General features: G+C 35.9%; 2 pseudogenes; both read left to right on the top strand.

The window, feature by feature from the left end:
• Window positions 1-3,511: 3,511 nt before the first annotated feature.
• Window positions 3,512-18,219, top strand: LOC126622566 (uncharacterized; annotated as a pseudogene).
• On the top strand, window positions 9,684-10,437 carry LOC126620693 (uncharacterized; annotated as a pseudogene).
• Window positions 18,220-22,309: the final 4,090 nt, after the last annotated feature.

Raw genomic sequence — 22,309 nt, 5'->3', positions numbered from 1 at the left:
GCTCAACATTTCAAATTAAAAAAGGAACTCATCTTGCCAAATTAATTGAGAAAGCAGATCTTATTGTTTGGGATGAAGCTCCTATGAATCACAAACTTTGTTTTGAAGCATTTGATAAGTCACTTCGTGATATTTTGAATAATTCAAATAAAAGTATTCCATTTGGTGGCAAATCCTTTTTGTTAGGTGGTGATTTTAGACAAATTATACCAGTATTTCCTGGTGGAACAAAAAAAAGAAATAATAGATGCCTCTTTAAATAGCTCTTATTTATGGCCCTTTTTTCAAAGTGTTTCTGTAGACATCGAAATTTCGGTAAATAAATGTTGACCGATAAATCAAAGTTTCAACGCTCATGTATTACATAAATTTTACACGTAGCGTGTGACTCAACGAAAATTGAAATGAGTTGGAAAAGTCATCAAATAGGACACGTGTCAACACCTGGCAGAAACGACTTATTTCATCTGGAATATTATATTCAAAATTAGGCCTTGGAAATTTCTATAAATACAAGCCCATTTCATTCATTTAAGGGGACCAAAAAATCATTAGGCAAAACTCTTGAAGCTCTGAAGCTCTGAAACTCCGAAGCTCTCAAGCATCCAGGTTCCCGAAGAATCAAGAAAGTGTTCTTCGTTCATCGTTCTTCCAAGATCAAGCCCCAACGGCCCTTTGGATCAACAATCATCCACCAATTCAAGATCAAGCCCCGACGGCCCTTGAAGAAAGCACCATCGTTCATTATCCGTTCATCCAAGATCAAGCCCCGACGGCCCTTGAAGAAAGTGTTCTTCGTTCATCGTTCTTCCAAGATCAAGCCCCAACAGCCCTTTGGATCAACAATCATCCACCAATTCAAGATCAAGCCCCGACGTCCCTTGAAGAAAGCACCATCGTTCATTATCCGTTCATCCAAGATCAAGCCCCGACGACCCTTGGATCAACAAACATCAACAAATCCACACATCCAACCGTTCTTCAAGATCAAGCCCAAAAGCCCTTGAAGATCCGTTCATCACTGTTCTTCAAGATCAAGCCCAAAAGCCCTTGGAGATCCGTTCATCACTGTTCTTCAAAGATCAAGCCCAAAAGCCCCTTTGAAGATCCGCTCAAATCCACCTTCAAGATCAAGTCCACGGCCCTTGAAGAACGTTCATTCTTAGATCAAGCCCAACGGCCCTTTGGATCAATCGCACACCCACAAATACACACCTTACGGAGATCGAATCAGAGGATCAAAATAGAGAGAGATTGTAACCCAAAACTATCAAATACAAATATTTGTTTGTGCACGTTCGTTCTTGTCTCTTTTGTTTCAGGAATTTTCCGTGTTCACAGTTTCGATTGAGTAAAAATATGAGCCTTTCACAAAAAGGATTAAACAATGAGCAGAAGAAAAATATTGTTGATTTTGCAACTTGGATTTTACAGATAGGTGATGGGCATATTGGGGAAATACTTGATTCAAATGACAAGGATACATTTTGGATTGAAATTCCAGATGATTTACTCATTCATTCACACACTCATCCTATCCATTCTATTTTTTCAGCAACATATCCAAATTTTAGAAACAATTTTTCCAATTTTGACTATTTACGAGAGCAAGCTATTGTTACATAAAAAAATAATACTGTAACAGAGATAAATGATTATGCAATAAATTTGTTATTTGGTCAAGAACACATTTACTCAAGTTCAAGTTCTTTATGCTCATCTTCTGGAAATTTTGAAAATCTTGGTATAATGTATCCTACAGAATTCCTCAGCACACTTGATTTCAATGGCTTACCTTCCCACAAGTTGGTTTTAAAGATAGGAATGCTCATTATGCTGCTCCGAAACTTAAATCAATCTTTAAGTTTGTGCAATGGAACAAGATTGATTGTAACTTAGTTATTTGATAAAATTATTGAAGTTAGAATACTTGCTGGCAACAATATTAGCCACAAAGTTTTCATTCCTAGAATAACCATGACAGCAACTGAGAACAAATGGCCTTTTGTATTTAAAAGACGTCAATTTCCTACAAGGCTATGTTATGCAATGACAATTAATAAAAGTCAGGGCCAAAAGTGGGACTCTATTTACCACATTCTGTATTCACTCATGGTTAATTATATGTTGCACTATCTAGAGTTACATCAAAAGATGGCCTCAAAATTTTAATAGCTGACAATAATGAACAACCAAATAAATATATGAAAAACATAGTATACAAAGATGTTTTACAAAATTTAACAACAGGTTTCACATTGCATATATATATATATAGAATCAAAATTGTACGTATTGTCAATTTTGATGTATAGACACTTTATTTCTAACAATATATAATTTTGTTTGGATATTTACAAGAATGAACATCGTGCCCCTTCAACTCAGGTTATCCCTTCGACCCAAATTTTGTATTTCATACCCCAAAAAAAAAGTATATACTTCATTCTTTTCCATCTCAATTCTTTTATGAATAATTTTTTTAATTCGGTATCAAAACTTTCGGAATCTGAAAACAAGTTTTTACCTTGGGTGTACAGATTCATCACGTTCTTTTTTCTTTTTTAAACTTTTTCAACAATTTAATTTTGAATTTTCATTTTTTCGGCAAGTTTTCAGTTTCTATTTTGCCCCCAGTTAGTTTGTATTATTTCAAGTGTGCCACTGACCAAAACAACTCTCAACAGCCGGAATTGCACTCAACCAACTCCAGATATATCTCTTCTTCCCGCTCCATTGTCAAAGATTTGGCTTCAATTCAATTCCCTCCCCTTTTGCCTTGAACGGGAAATCTAAGACCCATAACCCAAGAATCGCGTCGCCCCTCTCCTTGGCTTGCCGCTTTCCTCATCTCGCACTGATTCATTCTCCTCATTGGATTCTAGTTGGGTGAGTTCTTGGTAGATACTTGCCCTCATTATTTTCCAATTTGGTTTTTTTGGGTGTCTTTAGTCGTCGTTTTGATCAATTGTTTCTACATTTTTTTCTTTTTGTTTGTGATGTTTTGTTAATTATGTTGTATTTGAGCCCTTTGGGTAAGCTCATAAACCTTTGTAGATGTCGCATGCATGTAGTTTTTTCTTCAAACATATGAAGAATGTTAGTCTGCTATACAATTTCCTCTTCCGCATTTGGAAAATCAACATGCACAGACATTTATTGGGAACCGGAAGACCATAGGGGTACCTACCTTTCAAAGCATTTTTGCGAAATCAAACTCCAACAACCATTTGATTAGTTCAACACAAAATCATTATGAAGACAATATATAATACACACATACATACCCATCTGATTTTTTCTTAACCTCTGAATTTCTTATCTATGTTTCTTTCTTCATTATATTTCTCTATCAATAGAAAAATGAAAACAAATAAACAGTTGAGGCTTCAGAAACTTAACATATATTACCATAACTCAACAATAAATAATTTAGTTTACTTTTAAGAATGAAATCATAAAGCAAAACGGAAAATCGAAAAGGCTCATATACTTGAGAGATAAGGATGGGACCACCCTTTTGTTCTTTCTCTTGCTCACAAGCATATTGATCTGTAAATGTATCTAAGAATTTGTGTACTGATAGGATATATGCATTATACATGTTATGTTTGTTAGTGTTTTAAAGCATTATTAAATAGCATTTTCCATATTCTCTTTAATACTTACTTGATTATTGTAAATTTGTGAATCTTATACCATAGCAAATCTTTTGAATTCTCTTTTTCCAGTGTATCCAAGGTTTGGCAGAGAGTGTGCTTCGGTGTATCATTTTGATAGCGTTTTCCGATCTTCAGGTATGAAATCCTAACATTAGTTGGATTATGAACGTTTTCAATTGAAATTTGTGTACTAAAGTGAAGTCATTGTACTACAACAGTGATCAATGTAGAAGAAAAAGGTTTGCTTCTTCCACTAACCAAAATTTGTTGTCAAATTGATAATTAGCTTTCAAATATCGATTTGTACAATTCAATTAAACTGTTATACAACCTCAATTGCTTTGTTTGATAATCTTTTACATTTTTTATAGTATTTAGAAACTGTATCTTTAATTTATAGTATGAATACATTCCTTTACCCGTCATTTCATCACTCATCATGTGAGTGGATAATGTGTAAGATAAAGAGAATTCATATATCTCCATGACGGGGCAATGGTCCTCCACCCATTATGTGGTGCCATTATACAACTTAGTTTAATGGGAAAATAGCAATTAATTAGTTTCTAATCAAATTGGATTAGTTCTAGAAGGATGAAAGGAATGTAGAGTTCAATGTGACAACATTTCAGTGCTTGAGTGATTCAGTGTTTAAATTTAATCGTTCAAGCAGTGTCTGAAGGGGTGTGATATCCACACACCCCATTTTACTTCTCACACACCTTTTTAATTTTCGGTTGTTGGATCAGATGAATTGAAGAAGATCAACGGACATAAATTATCAAGGGGTGTGTGAGAACTAAAATGGGGTGTGTGGATAGCACACCCCGTTTCTGAATTGATGAGTGCTTGAGTCTTTTAATATTTGAGTTTGATCTTTTAAATTGTACCTAAATTGCAGTCCAGTAGTGACATTTCTTTTTAGTATAAGAAAAAATGGGATTTTTTTCTTGACACTAAATATATATGCATTCTTATCACTTTTTCCCATAGCCCTTCCTCTTTATTCTTCCCTACCATATTAATTGAGTGTCTTAGGATTGTCCTTTTTTTTTCATTGCAAGTTTGTAAACATTTACATATTACCAACATAGATTTTGATATATAGACACATTTTCTTTCTAACAATGTGTGTATTTTGTCTATAGATTTATAAGACAATGAGCATCGTACCAATATGTGAATTAAAGCCTCTTAGAAACGATATGATGATCAAAGTTAGAATATGCTGGATGTGGAGACCCAAAATGTTTGGACGTCAGAACCAGTTCAATGGCTTACAATGTGTACTGGTTGATAAACTGGTGAGAAAACCATTTTGTTTAAATGTAATATAGTTAAAACTATAATTTCAAAAACAAAGACAAAGCTATAATGAACTCTTTATAATTTTTATAATGCAGAATGATGCCATTGAAGCCTTGGTCTTAGAAGCATACTATGAAATAATAGCTCCAAAGATAAAAGTTGGTTGTATATATGAGATCACATGGTTGCACAATCGTTCCAATAAACAAACGTACAAGGTCGTACCATACATTGTACATGTGAAATCTTGTTCCTGGATTTCACTGTTATAATCTATGCATTTGTATTATTGAGATTTTATATTATTTTTCAGGAATTTATATTAATTTATTTGAATTTAGGTTTTAATTAAACTAGTTATGAGGGTTAAAGTTTCGAAATTAATTATTTAAATTCCATAGACCTTTCAAGGTCATAATTTATATTTTTGAATAGAGCTCGATCTCACGAACGCATAGGTGAAAACCGTTCGTGAAATGAAGTTATAACGAAGAAATTAGAGACGTTTTAGTTGTTGGGAAATAAATAAATGTTTATAAGCTGCCAAGTGGCAGCAAGGGAGAGGGGAGAAAGGAGAGAGTGCGGGAGAGAAAAAGGGGGGACAACCCAATCAGAAAACAAGGAAATGAGGGGAAAAGAAAGACCAAAAATGGGTCATTTTTCACCAGCGAACCACCATTTTTGACCCGGTCATATCTTCTTCATCCGACTTCCGTTTTGGGTGATCTTGGTGTCCATGGAAAGCTCTTGACGAGTCCTACATCCCTATAGTGTTGGATTTCCATTTTTCCTTTCCATTTTTCTAGGTCGAAGCCACAAAGTGTCGAGGGTTTTTCGGCGAGTTTTCTCATTTTACGGTGATTCCGACAATGATTACCATCAATCAACATAACCAATAGACTCCCCTCAAACCCTGGAGCAAGGCCCAAGTATTGGATGAGGAGTCGAAGTTCGGTTTGGCGATGAATTGAGGAACACCTGTTTCCAGGGTTTCTGGCGAGTTTGGATGAAATTGGGACACTTCCCGGCTGAATTGAACTTGGCCACGGGTATGAAAATTTCTCCCCTCACTGAGATCTACTTGTCTGTAAAATTTGGTAATTTTTTAAAAATAGTTAAATTTTCCAACAAGTCGGGGCAGCCGACCGCCACCCACCGCGACACGTGTGGCGACGTATGGCCAGTGGGCTAATGATGTCTTCCTAAGTTCAATTAGATTGCTCTGATTCCATAATTGATATCTGTATGACGTAATTTGATTGTTTGAAGTTAGTTTCATTACGATACATTACTTGATCAAAATATGAATCACCAATCCGACCATTGGATTGTCACCAAATCCTAATGCGTTATAGAACATAATATTTGAGGATAACTGGAACTGACTGATCGAGAATCCGATGTACGAATCTTCTTGAATTAGATTTCTAAGTTAGTAAAATTAATTGTTAACCGCCACCTAATTCTAGCAATTGGTGGAGATCCGACCGTCGGATCGCGATGAGGTTTTAGTATGTTGTTCTTTGAGCATAATGTGGACCTTAAGAAATTATGGATCTAGATTGTGATGGGCAGATCTTCCGGATTAAATTGCTAGGGTGTGGACCCCATCGTTGACTTATGGTCAACAGGTCTTGAACCATTTGAATTACTAAAATTAGTATTACTAGAAACTCAGTGAAGCTTTGCGGACTTGTCTCGGTGAGTGACTTTAATATATGTGATATGGTGATTATCTGATTCTTTATATTAATATCCTTTGTGGATATGACTTGATTTATAAATGTGTTTTCTGTTAAAATGTGATTCTTTTATAATTGGCCATCGATCTATTTTTATTAAATGTGATTTGATTCATGGATTGGTAATATTTGTGAAAAAGTGATTCGAATTGCATATTGAAATGTTTTATAAATTGAGGCCTAGTAGGGGACTATGACCCTGCTTGGTTAATCTGTGATAGGGGGTCACTAGTGGTCCTGCTTGGTTAATCTGCAATAGGGGACCATATTATTTATGGATCGTGCTTGGTTAATCAGTGATAGGAGATCCTGATGGCCATATATACTTAGGGGTCATCATGCTTGGTTAATCCGCGAGAGGTGATCACTGCCTAACAGTTTCGTAGGTGTGACTCTACTTGGTTAATCCACGATAGGGGGTCACTACCTACTTAGTTATCTTGGTCCTTCTTGGTTAATCCGCAATAGGGGACCATGGTCCTGCTTGGTTAATCCACGATAGGGGAGAATATTTTCTATGGATCGCGCTTGGTTAATCTGCGATAGACGATTCTTATATCTTTGGTATGGCCATACATACTTAGGAGTGATCATGCTTGGTTAATCCGCGATAGGTGATCACTGCCTAACAAATGCGTAGGAGTGACTCTGCTTGGTTAATCAATGATAAGGGGTCACTGCCTACTTGGTTACTACAGGGGTGGTTCTACTTGGTTAATCCTCGATAGGGTGCCACTTCCTGTTTGTTACATATGTAGGCTTCAGCTGAACTGCGTCCCTCTAGCCCTAGTTTTTAATGCACATATGAATGATGGCTTTTGGTAATCTTGGTGGTTTGAATGAGGAAAGTTGTTGGATGTCTGGGTGACTCATTCGGAGTTTTTAGCCACTTGATTATGATTTCATAAAGTATGATTCTATACTCGATGTTTATAGATTGCGATCGATGGTCTGTTTTAATTGAATATCACATACTTGTATTATTGTTACTCACCCGAGCTTCGCAGCTTAACCGAGTTCTGATTTGCCAATGCATCATTCCCTTGATGTAGCCACTGATTTTACATATGATAGGTTTGGGTAGATTACGAGAAACCGTTTGGTATTTTGGTTTCGTTGAGTGGTCCAGAACCCTATGTTGTTGGATTCCGTTGAGTGGTCTGGAATCCTTGCTTTCGCTCATTCCCATAAGATCAGTCTAGAAACCTAGATTCGAGTTAATGGGAATTACCCATAATAGATCTTGTGAATACAAATTAGAATTATCATGTTTATTACTCATAATCCAAGTAGGGAATTATATAGAGTTCATTGGTTAAATTCGTGAAATGATATGTTATTGCATTGATTTATTAAAGGTCGTACCCATTGCACAAGGCTCCCGCTTTACGCAGGGTCTGGGAGAGGTGAATGTCGGCTAGCCTTACCCCCATTTATGGAGAGGCTGCTCCCAATATTGCATTGATTTATTAACATAATTAAATGCTAAGATCGTGCATCTTTGATTCATGAATTGATTAATTGATGGGATTGTGGAATGACGCTGAATATGATTGTTATTAGTATGTGTGGGTGCAAAAAATAAGGCTTAAGCAAGTAGCCACTTCCTAAATTTGGGGGAGTAGGGTTAGAATAAAGGGGCATGATCATGGAAGATGGAACATGGAGAAATAGAAGGAAAGTGGGACTTGGAGCCTAAGTATTTTATGCCTAAAAAGGAACTAGAATATGGAGAAAAGAGGGGATAAGATCATTATATATTTTATAAGCATTTTGAACAAATACTGACTTGAGCGTCAGAGTGTTTTCTTGCAGGTCCCCTCTTCCCTCATTGATGGCGAGCGAAGATGGAGTTGTAGGCTTCTCAACATGGTTACAAGATTTACTTGTTGGAGGATTAGAGGAACCAAAATTTTCTGCTCCAACAGTTGGTGCCGTCTATGGGAATTGAACAAAAAGCCAAACTGAGAACCGAACGAAATAGTATCCATCCCAGCTACACCATGGGGGCATGGGCTGAGACATCAAACAGAGAAGCGCTCCTACTTCCTCTCTTATAATACTTCTACCAGTTTACATATGGTAATATGATGATTATTAATTGTAGAAAAGCAAACCAATCAGATTATGAGAAAAGGCGGTTGAGTCCTTTAGCAGCAGCCAACCAACTTCGGCAGCGTACGAGCCTTCATCTTCTGTGGCTGCTCCATGGATGTTGTTCAAGCTAGGATGGGGGCATGATTCCAAGACTTCGAATAGGCGTTCAATGGCTAACGAACGATCAAAGTCACAAACTAATTAAGACCAGTGTGTAGAAAATTCTGTATTAGCAGGAAATGTTGAAAATGAAGGAAAAGCATTCAGTCGTGAATTACATCAAGCGAAGCGTTCGCTAACGACTAATGGTCACACTCAAGCTTATGTCAACAACAAGATAAGAACCCTCTTATCTAATCCATAATGTTTTTCACATGATATAGTAGATTATTCACAATGTTTACATGCAAAGATGATTTCGTTAAGGCTTATTTGCATACAAATTTCAATGTTTATTATGTAATTGCCTGATGCCCTGTATTTGCTTGAAGTTCTTATTTGGCTGAGCTGTACCATTATTATTTTTAATTCCTATAATAGGAGGGAAAGTGAAGGAAAATCAGAAATGCGTTATGGTTGTTGGACATGAGACTAACCGAGAATTTGGGCACGTCGTGTACCATGTGAACAAGGAGATAAGGGCTTATTTGCTTATTTATGTAGTATTTACCAACAATAAATGAACAATAACATTTTTATGATAATATATGATCCTGAATATCAACAATACTAATCGTGGTAATCAATTCAGAGTCCTAGTGTAAAGCAACGATTCATAATTCAACGTTGGACCAACCAACTTTACACATGTTGTCTTAGACTGAAGCGATCAGACCTGATATTCAAATACCTACAAATGAGAAACTTAAAGGAGATGTCATTTCAGATAATACTCAGATTGGCGTTGGCGGCGCGCCGGACAATACTGGCGGAGATGGGATACCATTTCACAGTCTTGACTGCAGATATTGATGAAAAAAAAAGAAGTATAAGGATGGATAAGCCTAAAGAATTGGTCATGGTTCTAGCTGAGGCCAAAGCAGATGCTATTATTTCAAGGCTCCAAAGTGAGAACAATTGAATGGGGATGCTCCTGCTACACTGTTGATTACTGCAGACACGGTGGATAATAAGGGAGAAACCATCTTGCAAGGAAGAAGCATGGAGTTTTATCAAGGCTAATCTGGTGGTCAAGCAGCAGTTATAGGATCTGTACTGGTAACCAACCTTAAAAACCGGAAGAAGAAACGGTGGTTGGCACAGAGCAGAGGTTTGTCTTTATGTCATACCAGATGAGGTGATCGATAGCCTGATAGAGGAGGAAATTACACTCAATGTTGCTGGCGGTTTGATGCTGCAACATCCATTGATTTTTCCATTTGTAGAAGCAGTGATACTGATAGGGTTGACACCGTTATGGGATTGCCTAGAGAAGTCACAAAAAAACTGATTCTGGAAGCAGTCTAACTATATATTGTTGTGGAGTGGTGATCGGGTTCTTACTCGAAACTTAGCAGCTGCTGATGAATCTACGATTTCCCAAAAACTCCTAACACCACGAGGACAAAGAATGCATGCAAGATGCAAAAGTTTTGGAAAATATTGAAAGGCTTCAACACACTCTTAGAAATTGCCTAAAAGATGAGAATTCCTTCCTTCTTTTCAATTATAAATTAAGATCAATGCAATTCACAGTCTCTCTTTGGAAGGAAAAGAAAGATAACGAAGTTTTGTTGCATACCAAAAATGTGCATGGGCAAATATTGCACAAGCATGATCAAGTCAAAAGCTACAAAGAAAAATGAGGTTACTTATTCGGCAAGCACTTAAGGCTTGAAAGCAAAAGAAATACACTGAATTTGCTTCGACAACAACGAAGTTGTCTAACAGTGGCAAATAATTCACCGGAAGAGAGCAAATAACGCTCACTGTAAAGGAGGCAAGGCCATTGAACACTAATTGGTGCAGGGAGCATGAGCTAAACCCAAAAGGGGAAGATTTCTATTCTTTATGTTTTTATTATTCTACGAGTTATTGCATGAAATGCATTTTTAGCGTAATACTTATGATATAGCAAAATGGTATAATCATCTGGTTACCATGGTATATTTGCTAATACACATATGGGCACCTAAAAGGAATTGCTACAGGCCCTGTATACTTATGATATAGGCCCTGTATAATCAAGGGAAGACATCACGTATTACAAGGAAGTGATTCATTCAAACTACATGTTGATTTCCCTATCCACATCAGAATCAGATTGTGATTTAGTAGAAAGTTAAAGAGTTATGTTTCACTCAATATCTAAATACTTTGGTCACCGTGAATATATGTTCATTGGTCTGATCTCGATCAGAGCCTTGTGTGTTCTTGATTTTGTACATGTTGGATAAAGACTTACCCATAAAGATTTTAACGTGATCAGGAGCTCTTAGCAGATACGAGTGTTTGTATTGTGCCCACCAAGGAAGTAAACACCAATGTAGGTGTGCGTTCCACGCTACTAGGAAAGCCATGTGCGATGGCTATACGGTATTTGAACGTCACTTGGTTGCGGATCAAGATTTGAAATTCATGCTATTCATTATCTAGAGAAGTGAACTCATCAGAGCATGAACGAGCCGAATAGATGGAGATGTTCGTATCATGATAATGACAGGTTTTGTGGCGATAAGGGCTTCCAGGCGAGGAGCCTATTCAGACTTCGACCTCTATCGGAAACGAGAGCCACTTAATTTCATTAAGGGTAAAATGAAGGTTGGGGTTAGCTATTACTCCAGCGAAAACAAGTAAGAAAGTTTAGAATTTTTCTTTTTTTCTATTTTTGGATGTTCATCAACTTTTATATGGTGTGTCAAACTAGGCAATGCTACTCTTGAAATTTTGCTTAGTTATTGTCAGAGAGTGAAAACCAATGCATTTGAACAATTCTGGGGGCATGAGTGTACTACCAAAATTAAGATCGAAAACCCAAGATTGAATTAATGGGTTAAAACCGAATTTAGATCGAAAACCCAAGATCGAATGGGTTAAGACCGAGTTAAGATCGAAAACGCAAGATTGAATTAATGGGTTAAGACCAAATTTAGATCGAAAACCCAAGATTGAATGGGTTAAGACCGAGTTAAGATCGAAAACCCAAGATGGAATTAATGGGTTAAGACCGAATTAAGATCGAAACCCAAGATCAAATGGGTTAAGACCGAATTAAGATCGAAAACCCAAGATTGAATTAATGGGTTAAGGCCGAATTTAGATCGAAAACCCAAGATCGAATGCGTTATGACCGAGTTAAGATCGAAAACCCAAGATTGAATTAATGGATTAAGACCGAGTTGTTGGAAATGTGCCCTAAAACCAATCATATGATGATACTTTACGGACATTTCACATGTTAAACTAATCTAGTTTAATATTAAGGGCAAAGATTATTGTTTGAAGCTGTCTCATATAAATGTTATATGCTTAAACGATAAGTCCAAGGAATATGTGATTAGGAGAATGTAATTTAAAGAAGTTAGATTCATGAGACCATTCTCTTTCGTATACACATCCTAAACGTTCCTGATCATAGGATTGCCAATTGGGCATTGACAGTCCGCTAAGATCAGTACGTGCTATGTTTTCTCTTAGGGAGAGTGACTAGTCTCGAGTCATTGGTGTGATTGACACCAAGACAAGCATGTAGGTGCTCAATAGAGAATGAGTCCACTGAACATGATCAACGATGAGTTCTCATACTCATGTCACATGAGAACTCATGGTTGGGATAATGCAAAGTAGTCCTTTGACCTGAGACATCATAGTTGTCTTGTGGTTAGGTCCTTGATCTTTGACTATGTCAAAGTCACTCTGTCAGAGGGTGTCCACGGCATAGTTGGGGTTAAGCCACTTAGTCATGGAGGCAAGTAAATGCGTAACAAGGGATCTCTAACCTTCAATCTGTTTGAGGGAGAATACTTTATGATATGATTAAGAATCTATGGCCATAGTATTAATGAGATTTAGGAAGTCGTTCCAAATCACATTCAAGGTAATCATATAAGTAAGAGAATCACATTAGATAGAAGACATGAACAAACTATCAAACCAAACAATGTGGTCAAGAGTATTGTATTAGAGAAATACCGTATTGCATTGTAATCCTAAACTGAATAGGTTCTCCACCTCTTCTGATTAGCTTGGGTAACCATGACATACTGCTAGGTGTCACTCATGGTTTGTGGAAGCCCTAAACGTGTATAATCACTAAAGGGAGAATTGAAAGTAAGTTTCAATTCACAATCGATTTGAAAGAGTTCTAATCGCCCACTGCCTCGCTAAAAAGAACCTAATGGATCGTACACCGTGTAAGGTAGAGATTGAAGAAATAACGAAGATGAGTGAGGATAATTAAATGGTTTAATTATTTATGGCAATGATTAATTAATATGTTAATTAATCAAACGAATAAAGTTCGTTAAAGACCTCGAGTTAGTTTTGGGCCGCAAGGCCCAATGGGATTTGAATGTCAAGCCCATTAACTCAAGTTGTATGACAACTTGAATAAACAAAGGGCTTGAAAGCCCAATAAACCCTTAAGGCCGGCCAAATAGAGGAGGGTAGTGAACTTGCTTTAATTGCAGGTTTGCCACTCCATTGTGAGGTGGTATAAAGGCAACTTTATAGCCATTTCATCCTTAGGGTTTTCTTTTTGGGAAAGGATGAGAACACAATGCTCTCCCTTTCTCTCTAAGAGGCCGGCCCCCTTGGAGGAGATTAGCTAGCAATCTCTCATCCTCCAAGGTCACTTATCTCTTCTTCAAGTCCATCCTTGGTGTGGAAAAATTAGAGGTTCTCAACTTTGGGAACTTGGAGAATCCTTTCAACCATCCTCATCCAAGAAATCCATGGATCTAAGAAGCAAGGAATGAAGGCCCTCTCCTTGGGTGATTAGCCTTTGCTTATGCGAAGAGGAATCAACAAAGGTATAAAATCTCTCAACTCACTTTGTTCTTGAGTTGAGTCTTGGTTCACCTTTCTACTAGGCTTTGAATTTCATGGGTATTGTTTTGTTTTGAGTGCATACAAGCATGATTCCGCCTTTAATTGTTAATTGCATGCTATAATTGTTGCTCAAATGAACATGTTTTTCCTAAAAATTTCCTGAACATAATACAAATATGAACTCGGCTGTCTCACTTACTGGCGACTTTAATTCCATACTTCCAATATCTGAATCCTAGGAAAAATGAGAGCATAGAAGAATAATAAGTTAATTTTGTTCTTCTTCTTTTACATAGAGGTCCATTAAAGTACACTAATTAAAGCACTTTGTTTAAAGCATTTTGTTTCGGTTAAGGATTATATCATTGACCTCAGAAAATTCTTCATATGCACATAAATATGTATTGCATGCTACAACAGATCAATAATGAGGCATGCAGTGCAGTTTCGTCAAGGAAATTGAAAGGTAGTATTAGGCATCCTTATGTACTTGTTCATACCAATAGTAGTATTAGGAATGGTGATAGGGATTTTACAACTTATATGAAAGGGCTAAAAAACTCCTATTATACTTGCAAGAATCACAAGGTTGTTGTAGTATAAATGGATTTCGCAAGGTCGTTCTCCACAGAGATTATTAAGTAATTCGAAACAAACCAAATTTCAATTAATTATTGTAAAGTAGAAATTGAGGTGATTGATTTTATAACCTATTTAAAATAAAAAAGAAATTAATTAATTAAAATAAACAATATGCAATATTAGAACTAGGGGAAAAAGAAAACAGTTTTGGAAGAATCAAATTAAGAAAGCATTAGGGTTCCACCATCACCTAGCAATCCTATGAACTTTTACCAATTACTTATGATCTACACATGCCGCTTTACAATAATTAATTGAAAATTTCCTTCACGAGTTAAGATCGAGAACCCAAGATCGAATGGGTTAAGATCGAGAACCCAATATTGAATGGGTTAAGACCAAATTAAGATCGAATGGGTTAAGACCGAACTAAGATCGAGAAACCAAGATCAAATGGGTTTAGACCGAATTTAAATCAAAATCCAAGAACGAAGGTTAAATTATGATCATGAGATCGTAACCGAAGGCTAAATTATGACCAATTGATTGTGTTCGAAGGATAATGTATGACTTTGTGATCGCAACCAAAGGCTAAACTATGATTGTAGCCAAAGGCTAAACTCGTAATGAAATTTCAAGTAACATGATTTTTTGCAAAAGAAATATTTTTCCTCTACAAACTAAGATGATATACATTTGCAGAGGAAAAAGGGGGCATATGTGGGTGCAAAAAATAAGGCTTAAGCAAGCAACCACTTCCTAAATTTGGGGGAGTAGGGCTAGAATAAATGGGCATGATCATGGAAGATGGAACATGGAGAAATAGAAGGAAAGTGGGACTTGGAGCCTAAGTATTTTATGCCTATAAAGGAACTAGAATATGGAGAAAAGAGGGGATAAGATCGTTATATATTTTATAAGCATTTTGAACAAATACTGACTTGAGCGTCAGAGTGTTTTCTTGCAGGTCCCCTCCTCCCTCATTGATGGTGAGTGAAGATGGAGTTGTAGGCTTCTCAACATGGTTACAAGATTTACTTGTTGGAGGATTAGAGGAACCAAAATCCTTGTTTTCACTCATTCCCATAAGATTAGTCTAGAAACCTAGATTCGAGTTAATGGGAATTACCCATAATAGATCTTGTGAATACAAATTAGAATTATCATGTTTATTACTCATAATCCAAGTAGGGAATTATATAGAGTTCATTGGTTAAATTCGTGAAATGATATGTTATTGCATTGATTGATTAACATAATTAAATGCTAAGATCGTGCATCTTTGATTCATGAATTGATTAATTGACGGGATTGTGGAATGACGCTGGATATGATTGTTATTAGTATGATTATTTTAGTTGATGGATGTGGTTAGAAAATAATATTGTGCTTTGTTGATTCTTTAATATGTTACATGCTATGTATTGTGATTTTATGTGGAGAAACATGATGATATATGCGATGGATGAAGTGGAAATATTAATGGTCATGTGGGATTGTTATGTAACCCTGAACCTAGTAATTTCGAGCATGCCAAGTTCTATTAATTGATTGATAAGTGCTATGATTTTCCACTTAAAAGTACTATGATAAAAGTTGAGGATAATGTTTGGATGAATTACGAATGGCTTGATCCCTATGTAGGGTACGTAGGCAGTCTAACGAGGAGGTTAGATGCAGCCATAAAGTACGAAAAATTACTACGTAGTTGGATCGTGAGTTGTGTTTGCACATATCCCAGAGGCAGGGTATGTTAGAGATACAGATACGTGGTGACGTCACGTGTTGATCCGGGACGTATGATGGGATCGGGACGTGACAGTACAAATGTACGTCAATGGGAAAACAACTTTCAAAAAAATACCAGAAAGACCTCAACACATTCATGAGCACCACTTTTATTTAGTGGATTACAATGAATTGTTATCCCGTGTAGATAAAGTTGAAATTCTCACAGGTAATTAAACACATTTATAAACCTACATCTATATGCCATCTTTGTTGACCAACATTTTTTCATGCTATAATCTTATGATATTGGAATGCCAAATTGTAAGATGTTGTGGGACGCATCACAGCAGTGCAACCATTAGAAGACAAAATGGTTAACAAAGAAAGACTGGAAACAAAATGTGAAGTTCACCTTCAAAACACCAAGTAAAAAAGTCAATAAAAATGTGCACAGCTTTGCCAGTTCCAGTCATGCTTTGAAAATGATTCCAACCTCAGCGAAACAACTAATGACACCAGATCAATTGGATGCAGCTGAAAAACTATTAGTAGGTCAGTTAAATATCTTGGATCCAAATCTTTATCAGGTAAAATGGAATACATTCCAAATTTAACAATGTTGTATATTTAACATTGTTGTATTGGTCTCAAAATTCATTTTTATGGGTTTCTGTTTGTTTTACGATTATTCATTCATTCAGGTTGCATATCTCTAAATTACTATTGGGATGCCACACTTTAGCAACAAAATTGGCATGAAGTTTTTGTTAATCAGTTAATTTCGTTTTTAAGAAGTATGATTCATTGATGACATAAATCAAGCATTTTAACTTAATGCTGTCTCATATTCTGTTTTCATTGCACAAACAGTTTTCATTGATCTCTGGAAAGATTTCCAGAAATTAGGTGTCCTTGAAAATTAGAAGTCTTTTTCATCTATGTGTTTTTCTTTCTTCCTAGCTATCTATCTGTTGTCCAAAGTTTCAATTATATTCACATGAGAAATTACAATTCTCATCTAATATGTAGAACAGCCCATTATAGTATTATATAAATCTTCTCATTATAGTATTATACTCACCATCCTTTAACAAATATTGCAGAACAGTCCATTTCTGTGTAGAGCAGCAATTGCACGATTTGATTTGAGTAATGGTTGGTGGTACAAGGCATGTCCAATCTGCTTCAAACAACTGATGATATTCAAAACCGTATTACTTGGTAATACAAAATTACTCTTAGTCTATTACTATATAAAACATAAACTTAATTATTCGTCTTTATAAATAATCACATCAATTTCAACTAGGTTCAAAGTTAGTTTAATTCTTGAAGATGCCAATGACAAAACCAATGCCATCATTATAGGCAAATCAGTGGAAGAACTATTTGGAATCACATGTGAAGAATTAGTCGTCAACAAAGGTTTCTGTGGCCAAAAGGAATTACCACAACAAATGCTCTGAGTAAAAGCTCAAATCAAACTTTTACAACTTAGATTTGGAAAAGTTAAAATGACACAAGCAGAAATGACTTGCTCATCCAAACTATTTTCGAGGATCAAGTACACACACCTCCTCTCTTACTCAAGAAATCTCTACCTTCATCTCCAACAGAGAGCAGTTCAAGTTCAAAGAAACGACAAAGGGAGCCAATCAGAAAGACTCTTTTCACCTCTACACCAACAAAAAATCCTAAAAGGTTAGTCTTTATAAAAAAAAAATTAATTGAGATAAACCTTTTTTCCATTACTAGATGTGCACTGATACTTTAATCTCTCTCCATTTTATATGATCCAAGTGATACCACAAGTGGATACAGTTAAGAGACCTATGCATTTGAAGAGACCGATGACGAGAATGTAGCAAACCCAGATCAAACTCCCAGTGAATAAAGTATGGATCCCAACACGCATAAATCAATTTTCTTAACAAATTTTTTTCCCATCTTGAATGAGCAGTCTCTCTAACTCGGAACTATATCTTATAAATATCGCATAATATAGTTATGAATATTTCGTTTGGGTTGTTGATGAGGCCAACAGGAAAATCTAGAGATAGAGTTGAAACTTCATCATGTTGCTCCATACTTGCCTACTACTTCCTTTCTCCTCTGGTTTTTTATGACCTAAAAAAGCAGTAATGAATGATGAGGTGGGTTTTGATTTATGTATGCAAAGTGTCCGTAAGTGCTGCTTATGATAATTTTGTTGGGGATCCTATTACCATGTACTAGCTTGGCGCCAATGAGTTTTTTATTTAATTTGAGAGAAAATGAGGAATGAGAAATTGTTTTTTGCTCATGCTTTTTTTAGGTGTGTACTAAATTGGATGGCTAATACAAAATGTGAACAAATCTTGCTTTTTAATTTTTGTGTGCCTGCAAATCATATGCAATTTAGATTCATTAAATTCTTTAGTGATCGAAGTCTATTTTTAATTTTTTTTTCATTTCATCGTTGTCGTACAAGACAAAGGAGACACCAGTAACACAAGGAGTTACTCATATGGGTGTCTTTAGTGGAACAAATCTTACTTTTCGAGCTTTGTACTGTTTTAAATGTTAAAGTCTTCCTGGGATAGGACAATAGCTTTTGAAGAACAATCCATAAGTATGACATACTAACATCCTCCATTTTTGGCATGTAATATATGAATGTAAATAGTACTCTCTGGCTATGGCGTACTACCCTCCCAATTTTTGTCAGGTAATATACGAATGTAAATAGTACTCTCTAGCTATGGCTATGGCGTACTCTCTTGCACATATTTTCTCATGTATATATGCCCTACTTTTTACACGTTTAAGACAGTTTTGAAACCCGCAACATCGCACAGGCTTCACTACTTGTTCATTCTAATAATCACAATAGTACGTTTGTCTAGTTCTTTTTCTTTCTTAGGGAGTTTCTATACCTTGTTCAAAATAACTGCAATGTATTCCCAAAAATAAAAACACAATAAATTGAAATCAAATTATGTGTAATCATGATTTCTTATTAGTATTTGGGATTCTCCAAATCCATGCCTTCCTTTTCGTGATTATCTTTCGCAAGTGAGGTCAAGCTAAATGTGAAACAACCCAAAACGAGTATCATAATTGTTTGTCGCACAAGCAACATGAATGTGACTCAAAAATATGTTTCACATGTTCTTGTTACCAAAGCAAATCAAATATGGGCATGTATAAGGTGCGGACGAAGCGTGCATACCATTTTTTTTAATTTTTATTGAGTTTGTATCTTTTGTCTGAGGCAGAGAAACAAGGAGCAAGAAGGAAACACTAGTAGAAAAAACACTTTGCGCGACGCAGCCAAATTCATCGCGCAAAGTATGTTTGCGTGACGTTAAACACAAAACGTCGCGCAAACCGCCTTTGCGCGACGACATTTTACGCGACGAAGACCGACGTCGCACAAATGAGCAAAAGTGTTTTACGCGACGTTGGTTTCCATCGCGCAAAATGCCGTCAAGCAAAGGCCGTTTACATGACGTTTTGTGCGTCCTGCAAGATTTTGGCGCCAAACCAAGATGGCTTTACTGCTTTTTTCGTTGACTTTGCACGACACAAGGCCATCTACATCATGCAAAACAGCTTTGCGTGACGCACGTTCACCAGCGTCATGCAAAAAATGCATCGCACAAAGCTGTTTTGCGTGACGTAGGTGGCATCGCGCAAAGTCAACGACCTGCGTCGCGCAAAGTCAACGACCTTTTTTTACATCACTTAATTAGTTTGGGAGGTAGAAACTACAAACTAGTTGCAGCAGCTACCTCCCTCCCCCATCTCTCTTCAAAACATTCTCCAATTCTCTCACTTCCTCAATCTTTTTCTATCCGGTAAGCGATTTGATTTTGTTTATGTAACTTTGAATTGAGAATTCAAACTAAAACTACTAAATTTGTTTTGTACAGGATTTTTGTATACGATTATCACTGAAGAACAAATTTGAAGGTATTTTCTTCATATTGCATATGGGATTTTTGTATATGTACCTTTGCCTACTTGCTATGCCCTTTTTTGGTAATGGTTGAGTTTTGTGAGATTGAATTTTGAAGTAATCTTTATTAATTTTACCTATTAGGTACCTTTGCCTACTTGCTATGCCCTTTAGTAATCTTTATTAATTTTGCATATGGGTTAACTTATATATTTACATAGAAGAAATTGTAAGAAATGTTGGTTTCCCCTTGAAATTTTCTTAATTTGTGCTATACGATTGAATTGAGGGTAAATCCAAACCGCAGGTAATTAAGAATTCTATAGAAAACCTACAAAAGCCATGATCTTCAAAGCTAATCTTATCATCACTATTAAATTCTCAATGCTAAGACAGCATGTTTTAGTTCAATAAAGAGCGGGTTGATTTTTGTGAGCCTATGCCATACTTATGTAGATAAACAATGGCTACGATTCTCCTATTAAATCCTTGTAGAAAATCAATATCGTCTTCCAATTTTAATACAATTAAGTAATTCATGATTCATTTTCAGTCTCAATCCTTTGTAAACTTGAAGACAATAAAAACATTTTTCAATAAGATTTTAACAGTACATTTATCTCACCACCAAAATTACTCGAGTGTAACTAACTAGAATATGTATATTCTATGATATAATTATTATAAACAAATAAAAACTAAGGCCATCAACATTATAGTTTAGAAGTATTAATATTTTGTATCTATTTTATTTAGTTTCACCAATTATCGTGATTTAATTTATTTGTATGCACATATTTTTGTACATCAAGTACAAAATTATTTTGTATTGTACGAAGTTAATACTACTTAACTTCGTACACTTTTTTCAAGAAAAGCTTAGTTTCCCATTTGAGAATTAGTTGGATTTTATGCATGGATACAAAAGCATGACTGCGGTCAAATTAATTCTTGAATTGTCCTATTTTTTGGACAGTTTGGGATTGCATAGTTATGTGTTGTAGTTTGTGGTTCACGGATTAGGTTTCGATAATGGAAATTTTGGTAACATTTTTTGATGTTCTTCGAGTACACGGTGGATATTATGTATCTACGACGTGCACTTGAAGAACTGTAAGGAGATGATGTCAAAATTTGCCCAAGTTGAAATTTCATCCATTGGAATCGTAAATTACGGCACATAACTGTGCATTCCTGAATGGGATAGGCCCTTACCGGAGGAATAAGGTGACAAGACAATAGTTGAAGTTGTTGTAATTCTTGTTCTTTTATTGGGATTGCAGACAAAATGGACAGACAGTGGATACAGAATCATAATAGATGTGATGTTGAGTACTTGGATGGAATATATGAAATCATAATAGATGTGATGTTGAGTACTTAGACACAACCTAGGTTCAACTCATATTCAGAGTGGGCCAATGCGTCACGCAAAGGCTATTTGAGTTTTTTTTTTTTTTTTTTTTTGTTCGGACATCTTGTATGTACATTTTCATATAGTTTATAATTAAATATTTTTTCTCGGTTTATTATTTATTGTTTAGAATTTAATTACAATATTTATTAAAAAGTAAATCAAAAATATTTTTTGTCAAAAAACAAAAAAAGTTTGCGCGACGAAGAAGTTCCATAGGTCTTTGCGTGACGTAGGTATGTGCATCGCGCAATCACACTTTGCCTGACGTCATGTGTTGCGTGACGTCATGTGCGTCACGCAAAGTGTTTTTATTACTTTCATGAAGTATAACATAAGGTTTTGTGGTATCCACTTGTGTAAATAATTTAAATTGACGATCGAATACATTCATTGTATTCATATAGGATCTAGGAGTGTAGCTATAAAAAAACATCAAAATCAGAGTTAAAACTACCGTTAAATCATGTTTTTTCGTTCATAACCGACGAAATTTTTTGTCCCATTACTTGATATTTGCATGTTTGTTTTTGGAGATTTTTGGCGTCTGTGATCTCGAAGCATATACAAACAAGTTTGACGGTTGGATCATTGAAATTAATTTCGTACAATGCATTTCCCATCAAAATGGTAGATATACTAACACTTAGAGTTTGTTTATACTTCATTAAGTATAACTGTTTAGGCCCAAAATAATAGTTTGGGCCGAGTATAGAATCATTCTCTGCCCGGAAGGCCTTGCGACAAGGGTGCTATGAATCGTTCAGTACGTCGGCCTCCAAACCTAGGTCGGCTAGGTCATGAAGTAAGACAAGTCGAGTCCTGGTGCAATAAGGAGTTTCGG

The sequence above is a fragment of the Malus sylvestris genome, chromosome 5 (genome assembly GCF_916048215.2).
Source record: "Malus sylvestris chromosome 5, drMalSylv7.2, whole genome shotgun sequence".
In the NCBI taxonomy this organism is placed as follows: Eukaryota; Viridiplantae; Streptophyta; class Magnoliopsida; order Rosales; family Rosaceae; genus Malus; species Malus sylvestris.
Note: the sequence above shows the minus strand (reverse complement) of the source record. Positions and strands in the feature narration are given on the sequence as shown.